The 10,000-nt window shown below is 46.8% G+C and overlaps 1 long non-coding RNA gene across 2 annotated transcripts in view; it reads left to right on the forward strand.

Annotated features, from left to right (window-relative positions):
* Nucleotides 1–10,000, forward strand: part of LOC135100035 (uncharacterized) — a 221,844-nt gene that overhangs the window by 77,074 nt on the left and 134,770 nt on the right. For both annotated transcript variants that reach the window (XR_010268489.1, XR_010268490.1), the window contains exon 2: nt 8,432–8,474. This is a non-coding gene — a long non-coding RNA (uncharacterized LOC135100035). The remainder of the gene's footprint in view (nt 1–8,431; nt 8,475–10,000) is intronic.

A 10,000-nucleotide genomic window follows, 5' to 3' on the forward strand; every position in this document is an offset into this window, starting at 1 on the left:
GTCACACATGCACACACTCTCCTTTTTCTATGTATTTTTTTCTTTTACTTGCAAACATGCTCTCTTCCTCCTCCTCCTCCTCCTCCTCCTCCTCCTCCTCCTCCTCCTCCTCCTCCTCCTCCTCCTCCTCCTCCTCCTCCTCCTCCTCCTCCTCCTCCTTCTCTTCCTTCTTCTCGTTCTCGTGCCCCAGTTATGTATTCACTCGTACAACCCAAACATATATAATTTATTTCAATTAATGCATTTTTCATTTCGTTCATTCATTGACACATTTTTCTCACATTCAGGTGTGAGGATACTCTCTCTCTCTCTCTCTCTCTCTCTCTCTCTCTCTCTCTCTCTCTCTCTCTCTCTCTCTCTCTCTCTCTCTCTCGGTCGTGGTAGGAAGAGCAAAGGAAAAACTGAGAAAAACTTCGTGGTGTCTCTTTTTTTCAGTAAATTGTTTTAAATAAAAGAAAACGAAATGCTGAACCACATTTCCTCCTGTGTGCATATTTTGGCTGTGCTTTATTTGCGGCCTCTTTCTTCGCTTCGCCTTTCTTCTCCGAGTCTTGGGTTTGCCCCTTCTGTCTTACCCCTCTACATAAAGAACGTTTTGCTCCTTTTTTTTTTCATTTTTCTCTCTTTCTTCTACTTCCTGTTTCTCCCATTTCTTTGCTTAATACTTCCTTCTTTTGCTCTTGCCCTTCGTCGTTGTTGTCTTTTTTTCTCTCTCTCTCTCTCTCTCTCTCTCTCTCTCTCTCTCTCTCTCTCTCTCTCTCTCTCTCTCTCTCTCTCTCTCTCTCTCTCTCTCTCTCTCTCTCTCTCTCTCTCTCGTCAGCCAGCCAGCCAACCAGGCAGCATCTTATTACATTCTTCATTACATCTCCTCCACTATAATCCCTCTTTGTTTTATTGCTCCTCATTCATTCCATTGCTTTTACTCATTTCCTTTTATCATTCCATCTCTCAAGGATGTCAGATTTTCTTGCACTTCTTTCTTCTTTCCTGTCGTCATTTGTTGGTGTTTTTCTATTTATTTTTTTCTTCTTATTTCACCTCATCAACCTCCCCTTCCCCTCCTCCACCCCTTCATTGTCCCTCAACACATAATTTTCGCTTCCTCCTCCAACTTTTTACTGTCTTTCCCTTTTTTTCCGTCTATTTCATTGTTTCCTGCAGCGGGACACTTTTGGGAAGGAGGATAAATCGAGTGTAATATATTTTTTCTTCGTCTTTTCGTACTCAGAGAGAGAGAGAGAGAGAGAGAGAGAGAGAGAGAGAGAGAGAGAGAGAGAGGAAGGGGGAATAGGAGGGGAAACCAAACAGAAAGCAAATATTTATGACTTGAGACGTAAATGCATTGAATTATTGACATTAGATCGTGTGGGGTCAGCACGGGTCAACTGTGTCGGGGGCGAGGGGGGGTGAAGAGGTCAAGAGGTGGGTGGGGTGAGAGGTGCGCGGGGTCACCTTGGATCAGTGGCCACTTGAATTGTGTGGCAGCTGAGTTAAGTGGTGAATGAATGAATGAATGAGTGAATTAGTGAGTGAGAAAGTGAGTGAGTAAGTGAAAAGAGAGAGAGAGAGAGAGAGAGAGAGAGAGAGAGAGAGAGAGAGAGAGAGAGAGAGAGAGAGAGAGAGAAATAAGAGAAAGAAAATCGACACAGAATTCGGTAAAGAAACATTTTCATTTACCCTCTCTCTCTCTCTCTCTCTCTCTCTCTCTCTCTCTCTCTCTCTCTCTCTCTCTCTCTCTCTCTCTCTCTCTCTCTCTCTCTCTCTCTCTCTCTCTCTCTCTCTCCCCTTAATATCTGTGACCTTCACCTTACATCACTCGTATTACACACACACACACACACACACACACACACACACACACACACACACACACACACACACATGCAGCAAACAAGGAAAGGAGAAGAGCGACTGGTGTCTATTTTACTTTCATAAGACAAGCGATGACGTCACGTTCAGGGCACGACGTGGGTGAGATGAGCTAAGGAAGGGGGGTGACGAGGCATTCGATTGGTGGGAGGAATGAAGAAACAAGACCCCAGGGCAGTGATTGGCTGACAAATGGGCTAGATAGGAGATCCGGTGTCGCGTCGGACCAGCTTGTTTGTTCTCCGTGTTTTTTTGTCGGGAGGAAAGACGAATGGGGATCTCCGCACATAATGGGACTATGGAGGCTCACTAATAACACTCTGACAGCCCGCCAGCAACAGCGGGCACCAACGCCAGCCGCCACTTCTGTCATCTGCGGGCAGGAGAATGAGAGAAAGGAGGATAAAGATGAGTGTATGTAAGAGAAGAGAGGAAACCAGTCAGACGTAACGGAGGAACAGATAAAGAAGGTGATCTAGGAGAAGTAATAGTGACAAGCAAATGTTCAATGTAGTTAAATGTCTGTGGATCATCGGGACAGGTGTTGAGGGTTGTGTTCCGCCAGGAAATTAATCGAGAAACAAACTTATATTTGGCTAGAAGCTTTTTTTTTTCAAGTTTTCTTCAGTCTCGTGTTTATTTACAAGTGGGAATCAACAGCCACGTGCATTTGTAACTCGTTTGCACATTTTATTCCTCTTCATCTTATTTTTAGTGGATATTTAGGTAACATGCGTAGAAATACAATAGTGTGAGTCGTATGGATAGAAAGGAGGAATAGTGCATTTAATAGTAAAGGTGATATCACAATACCGCCGAGCTCCGACGTGAGAGTCCTTCAAAGGTACAATGCGTCATCACCTGAGCGGTAGCGTGACGTCACCGTTGCTATCACCACCTGAATCTTCCATCTCTTCCCCTCCACACTCCACACCTTGCCCCTGCACGCATCTCCGACTCTCCATTAGCAAGCGTCGCCTTGTGTGTTTTAATCTGCTATGGTATATTTTTTCTCCGCATCAAAACATCCTGTTAACATGTACGTCAACTCTGCCTTTGTTACTCGGTATATACTATTTTTATTCTGAACAGTAAGTGTATTGCATGATGTACACAAGCTTTAAATATTAATTCGCAGCAGGTGTGGAAGGTTTGCAAGGATTTACGAGGAGTGGAGGGGCCTGACGCAGGTGTGTGAGAATAATCAAGCAAGGCACAGGTGTGGGCCAGGTGAGAGGAACATTCGCACGGTCTTTTCTTTATACATACGGTTTGTGTATAGATAAACACTGATAGCTACATACATACATACATACATACATACATACATACACACATGCATACATACATATACACACTATCGAAATATTTGTACGTTTTTGCAGGAGAGATATTTCCTTAACTCCGCTACTCTACTCGGGTCTCTTGTCATTTTTCTTTAGGGTTGGTTCCTGTGACGCCTAATGCAAACTTCCTCTCCAGCCTGAGTCCCCTGCCTCTCATATCCCTCCCTCGCTTTTTCCCCCATAAAACTCATACAAAGTCTCTCTCTCTCTCTCTCTCTCTCTCTCTCTCTCTCTCTCTCTCTCTCTCTCTCTCTCTCTCTCTCTCTCTCTCTCTCTCTCTCTCTCTCTCTCTCTCTCTCAACACAAACATGCATGCCGACTAAATCTCGCTCGTCGGTTTCCAGCTATGCTCCACCTTCCAGACGCTCAATTGACTACGGTAAAAACTGGTCTCGAGTAATTGCAAGCTTCTTCACCGCTCTCTCTCTCTCTCTCTCTCTCTCTCTCTCTCTCTCTCTCTCTCTCTCTCTCTCTCTCTCTCTCTCTCTCTCTCTCACTTTTTCCCTCTGTTTTCCGGGACAGGAAGGGCAAGTTTCTCAGCAGGCGACCTTGCGAAAAGCGTGACACCTGCAGGTTTTTTCCCTTGCGTAAAGGATCCGGAAAGAAAATAGTAGGTGATAATAATGATGAGGACGAGGATTGGAATGGTGTGTTTTTCATCTCGCGATACAGTTACGCGCTGCCCAAAGTCACGGAGATACTAAGAGGGGAGGGAGGTGTGTTGTGCTGTACGATGGAAAAGACGGGGCCTCGGTATGTATGTAAGAACATTTGTTAAGACTGTTGAGGGGGTATGGTATGGAACGTACAAATACTGTACATCCATGAATTATTTGTGATGATGTGGTTGCTGGTGATGAACACGACGAGTAGGAGGAGAAGAAGGATGGTGATAATGAAGTAGAGGGGAAATAGTAATGATAATAATAATAATAATAATAACGATAATAATAATGTTGCTTAGTAATGACATATCGTTATCTATAGCGCTAATGTTACTGCTGACAACCCTCTGATATCTGCGGTGGTGGTGATGAAAGGCATGCGTGGTGGAGGTGGTTGTGGTGAGGGAAGTGGTCTTAGGGGGACGTTGTGGTGGTGGTGGAGGACATACACGGGCTGCGGTGGAGGAGGTGAGGATGGCGATGGATGGAAGAGGGAAGGTAGAAGTTGATAAATTGGTAGTTTCGTACACCTGGTGCTTTGGTGATTTAGGTCGTTGGCGCCCGTGATGGTTGTGGCGCCGACGTCATAATTACCTTCACAAACTCCCCTTCAACACCTGTACCTTCAGCCGCCCTTCCTCTCCTTGCTTTCCCTTCCCTTTTCCCAATCGTATCCACATCGATGACGAGGAGAGTGCACCACTGAACAATGTCCGCGAAAAAAGGAAATAGCTCGGAATGTGATGGAAATTGCACGCTAGCGGAAAGGAATAACAATCCCGAGTAATGAGAGAAGTATGAAATTATTGAGAAAGAACTTCCTGTATCGTCAGACTCTTCGATCGCATAAAATACTTCACTGCAGCTTTCATCTCTCCCTCTTCTCCCTCCTCCGCCATGCGCCACCACTGCCACTACCACTATCAGATACAAAAACAAAGGTAGTATAAGCAGCAAGTGACCTTGGCCAATGCAGAGCGGGAGGGGCCCTCGCCGCCGGGCACCCACAAGGACGTACACCACACACACACACACACACACACACACACACACACACACACACACACACACACACACACACACACACACACACACACACACACTAAGACGCGCGCGCGCATACACACACACACACACACACACACACACACACACACACACACACACACACACACACATGATATCCTCGCATGCATGTACTCACACGGAATTCTCGTAAACAAATATCAATGTAGAAAAGAGAAGGTAAGAGTAAAAATTAGAGAGAGAGGTAATCGTCTCTGTCATAAAACTCCATACTCTTACATATTAACTCTTCAAGGTCGGTGAAGGTTAAGGCGTCACATCCTAACAGTGTTTTATAACCTGCCTCTTAGCAGACTTAGCTGGCTGAGAGGTTTCAGTGCACGTGTGTGGAGGCGCCTGGAGGTCTAGCCTTGGAAGTGTGAGTGCTCCGTCTGTGTCCTGTGCGACACCCGGAGAAGAGTGGGAAAAAGTCGTTTAGTAAACGTGAACCGCATCTGTAAAGCTAATCAGACTAATCACAAAAATTCGTGCAGGGTGAGTGAGTTTCCGCCAATCAGGAAGATCAGACGTCGAGCCTCCGAGAGGCTTGTTGGTGACTGTATTTGTCTGAGTCGGTCTGCCTGCCTGCCTGCCTGCCTGCCTGCCTGCCTGCCAGTCTCTCTTGGGCCGCTTCCAACCTTCCTCTCCCCATGGAAGGTACAGCTCCAAGTTGGCGAGGTTTGGCGTTGTTGGCGAGGTCGGTTTACAGCCGTGATTGACGCCGCTGGAGTTGGAGGAGAAGTTTGGCGATCTTGACGTCTTGGGGCCTCGTTAGCGAGGTGGCGGTTCCTCGGCGTCGGCACGATTTTGGCGTCAAGAGCTTTGCGACTCACGCGGGTCGTCTCACTCTTTCTCCATCTCTCCCCTTATCTCTTTTTCTCTCATCACCTGGAGTATTCGTGTCGCTGGCGAGGTCACTGCAAGGATACCGGCGACCCTCCGCCTGGTCATGGTTGGGCAGTCAGACAGGGATGGTGAGTGGGCAGGGATAACAGGGACGGAGGGAGGCTGGAAGGGGGAACACGAGCACCTTGCCAGAATAGCAAGACACGAAAAATAGGATAAGAGACGAGAATGCACGAGGGAAATGTAGTGGAGGTGAGGGAGAGGAGAAAGATGGAGACGATGGCGGAGGGAATTAAAAAGAGAAAGTGAAGTGGATGGAAAATAAAGAAAGGAAATTATATTACACCCAAAAAACATGAAAGCTAAGGATAAAAAAAAAAAAAAGAGAGAGGCATATCTTGGGGACGAACATGAGAGAAACCTCCATAGCGGATTCACAGAGTGAGTGTGCGGTGGCCTGAGTGTGAAGACAGCCCAGGCAGTGTGATGGAAGACAGCCAGAGAGAGAGAGAGAGAGAGAGAGAGAGAGAGAGAGAGAGAGAGAGAGAGAGAGAGAGAGAGAGAGAGAGAACAAGTTGATGGAAGTGAGTCACCATGAAAGAACAGAGAAGCCAAAGAAGAAGCAAAACAATCAACGTGAAGAACTAAAGTGAGAGATGCAGGTCTGATGGAGTGGGTGGGTTGGGGGGATGGCGGAGGCGGGGATGGGAGCAGAGAGGGAGAGGAAGAGGAGGGAGAGAGAAGGGACAGTCACCTTTCTCCCCAAAGACGCGTGAGGCTCCTTTTATTTTAGCAGCGTCTTTACTTATCATTATTTACGGCTCATGTTATTGTTATCATTGTTGAATTTTATTTATTTATTTATTTGTTTACATATTTCCTATTTTATTTATTTATTTATTTAATTTATTTGATTTCTTTTTTTCTTTCTTTCTTTTTTTGTTCCTGCTATCCCTTCTGTTATTATTTTCGCTGTTATTATTGTTGTTTTTCATGTAATTGGTTTCTCTTTTCCTCTTTCACGATATTATTCTTGGCCGTGTGTGTGTGTGTGTGTGTGTGTGTGTGTGTGTGTGTGTGTGAGCACGTTTTATCTTGTTCTGCATTTTACATTTTATTTTGTGTCATTCTTTTCACGTTATTTTTCTTATTTAAAATAAGCGCTAACATGTTTTTTCAAGTTTTTTGAGCTCATCTCATAGCCTTTTTAAAGTATAATTTAGCTTATTTGCTTTTAACACAACACTGCCAGACCTTCATATTATTATTGTGGTTGAGTTTGTATTTCATTTACATACTCTTAAGAGCTCATTTTCTACTTTATTGTCAGCCAGCACTGCACTATCCTCAACAATAATAATCTTAACCTTACACGTTATATTAAATTGTCACACCATTTCATATACAGCGCATCTAATTTTCAATATTATATTTTCACACCTTGTTAGCTTGGTGCCTTCATGTTTCCCCCTCAACCACCCTGCCTTCGACACTCACTAAGATCACCTCGGCAGATAAACACCTGGTGCAGCTTTACCCTCCTCTCGTGTTACGGCGGAAAGTAACAAGGGATGCCGGGAGGGTGGAAGGAGCATCAGGGTTTGTTAGTTGAGGCATCTTTGGCAGCACCTGGAACCTGGAGACGCTCATTATCCCATTAGAACACTCCACCTGAGGCTCACCTACTCCGTGCGTGGTCTTGTCTTGTCTAGCAAAGTGGCAGTGGTAGTGCACCGTTGTGTTGTACCTTGTGGGGAATGTCACTTAGAAACACGCGGGGGACGGGAGCGTGTCTGGTGTCTCGGCTGTGTAAGTATTACGTGAAATCGCAAATTACAAGGTGGTTTTGGCGTGTCAGCGTGTGCGTGAGAGAGAGAGAGAGAGAGAGAGAGAGAGAGAGAGAGAGAGAGAGAGAGTGTGTGTGTGTGTGTGTGTGTGTGTGTGTGTGTGTGTGTGTGTGTGTGTGTGTGTGTGTGTGTGTGTGCTCTCACCTCCATGTGAAAAAAAAATGTTTACCAGTGTCGTATCGTGTATTGTGGAGGCAGCAACAGACTAGACCGTGTATATAAGTAAATAAATAGAAAATATACATAAAAATAACAACTGCTCGTGCAAAATCGAAAGGGCAATAGTCAGATAAAAATGTTAATGGAGCAAGTGGAGGTGGCGGGATAGGCAGGGGGGAACGGCTTTAATATTTTCTATGCCTGTAGTTTTCACCATTTGCAGAGATGTACTACCTAGTAATATCTATTCCCGAACACTCCACTGTAGACTTTGCAGCTCAAGGCCATGGAAGCTTCATTTTTAACAATAGGGAAAAGCAAGTGGAAGGAAGATAATGAGGGGGGCGGGATGCAGAGATTGAGCGAGGAAGAGTGGAGGGAGGAAGCCAGGCGGAGGAAAGGAGGCGGAAAGCAAGGTGTGCGGGAGGATGTGGTCAACCCGTAGCACATCAGGTGGTTGCGGGGGAGGCGGACCGAGACTCCAAGGCCCAGGAACAGTCTGAAGGGGTCACGGCAGTCCGGCGGGAGCAATGCACTCACCACTCGCCGCAATCCAACGTTCATTCTACCGCAGTAATGCACTTGTTTGTAGCCAGATGTACACGCGATTTAAGTAGCGACATTTTTGTTCCAGATTGAGTCGCCACCAGCAACAGCAGCAGCACACGTCAGGGATGGTGAGTAAGATGTGTATTTTTGTACATTTGTGTATTCCTTACGAGATCTAGGTAATGAACTTCTTAGTGGGAATGTCCTTCACTCTGTCTGAGCGGCGGGTATGTCTCCTGCGGACATCAATACCTCCACCTTTATTCTGGCCGCCTGACAGAGCCCTGCCTGACCTTTCATAATGTTATCCGTGTCTCTGTGAGCATGGCGCCGCGCAGACGGCGCTCAACTTCAGAAAGTCATACAGTTCACAGACAACGGAAGCGTTCGTGCACACACCAGCCCCCGCTGTCTGGATGCTCGCACCGTTTCTCCAGCAATGTAGTGGACGCCGGGCCGCGCACCTCCCGTCGTGGAGTCGCCGGAACTTGTATCGCTCCGCCAGTTCCTTACGAGCGACCAAGCAGGAGAAAGTGGTCTTGTGGCAAATAAAGACAACTTTATAACATTTATTATATCTACACAAATCATACACAGTTCCTCTTATCTTGTTTTCTGTTTACAATTTTACAGTTGGCAGTTAGATAGAAACTTGATGCAAACAACTTTGTATAAGTGAAGACAGCGACTGCCACTTTAATAAGCTACTGAAATGTTCTTATTTTCGTCAAGAATCATCCCGCGTTCATAGTGACCTCAAGATCACCCGTCCTTAACTCGCCCTACCCTCTACCATGGTAGCCGTCCTCTCTCTCTCTCTCTCTCTCTCTCTCTCTCTCTCTCTCTCTCTCTCTCTCTCTCTCTCTCTCTCTCTCTGATAAGCAAGGTAAAGGTTAGCACAGTGACCCGAGGTCCCGCGAGATGCCACTGATCACGCCGCCGGCACGACCCACTAATACTTGACGCACATTATTATACTAGGTGTGCCAGGCCAGGCTTGCCGCGTGCGCCATGTTTTACGTACGAGACGCGGTTGTTGTTACAGCCCTGTGTACACTAGTGACCTGATCCTGCCTGTCTTCGCGTGTCGTGCCTGGGGTGGGCAGGGAAGGGAGAAGCTGCACTAGTCTGGCTGGAGGCTCGCCGCCAGCCACAGAGTTCACCCGCAGTGGAGCGACTAAGAAACTGTTGATGGGTGGTTCGTTCCCCCATTTTCTTCCGGGCAACGGAGGGACAACAGCCTCTCTTCTCCCGCGGATTTTGTCGCGCGGGAAATATGGGGAGAAAAAATGTCAAGGGAAAAACATGGTAATGGGACCTTGCTGTCCTCAGGCCCCGCAACGACCGGCTTCTTCCCCCATAGCTGGAGAGACACCGCGGACACGGAGAGGAGAAACAAGGAGGAAAACGTAAAAATAAGAAAGAGAAGTGTGAAGTGGAAAGAACGAGGTGAGAGTGGGCGAAGTGTACGTAGAGGAAGGAAGAAGGAGGAAAGGAACGCGGGAGGGTAGACGTGACTGAAGGGAGGAAAGAATTACATAACTGGCCGAGGGGATCTTGGCAAGGCCACAAGGGGCCTGGCGGCAGGGTGAGCAGTCCAGTGCAGGGCTGGCGCAGGGCTTGGCGAGTCGGCCGCGCTTCAGACACCTGATAT

The sequence above is a fragment of the Scylla paramamosain genome, chromosome 4 (assembly GCF_035594125.1).
Source record: "Scylla paramamosain isolate STU-SP2022 chromosome 4, ASM3559412v1, whole genome shotgun sequence".
Lineage (NCBI taxonomy): Eukaryota > Metazoa > Arthropoda > Malacostraca > Decapoda > Portunidae > Scylla > Scylla paramamosain.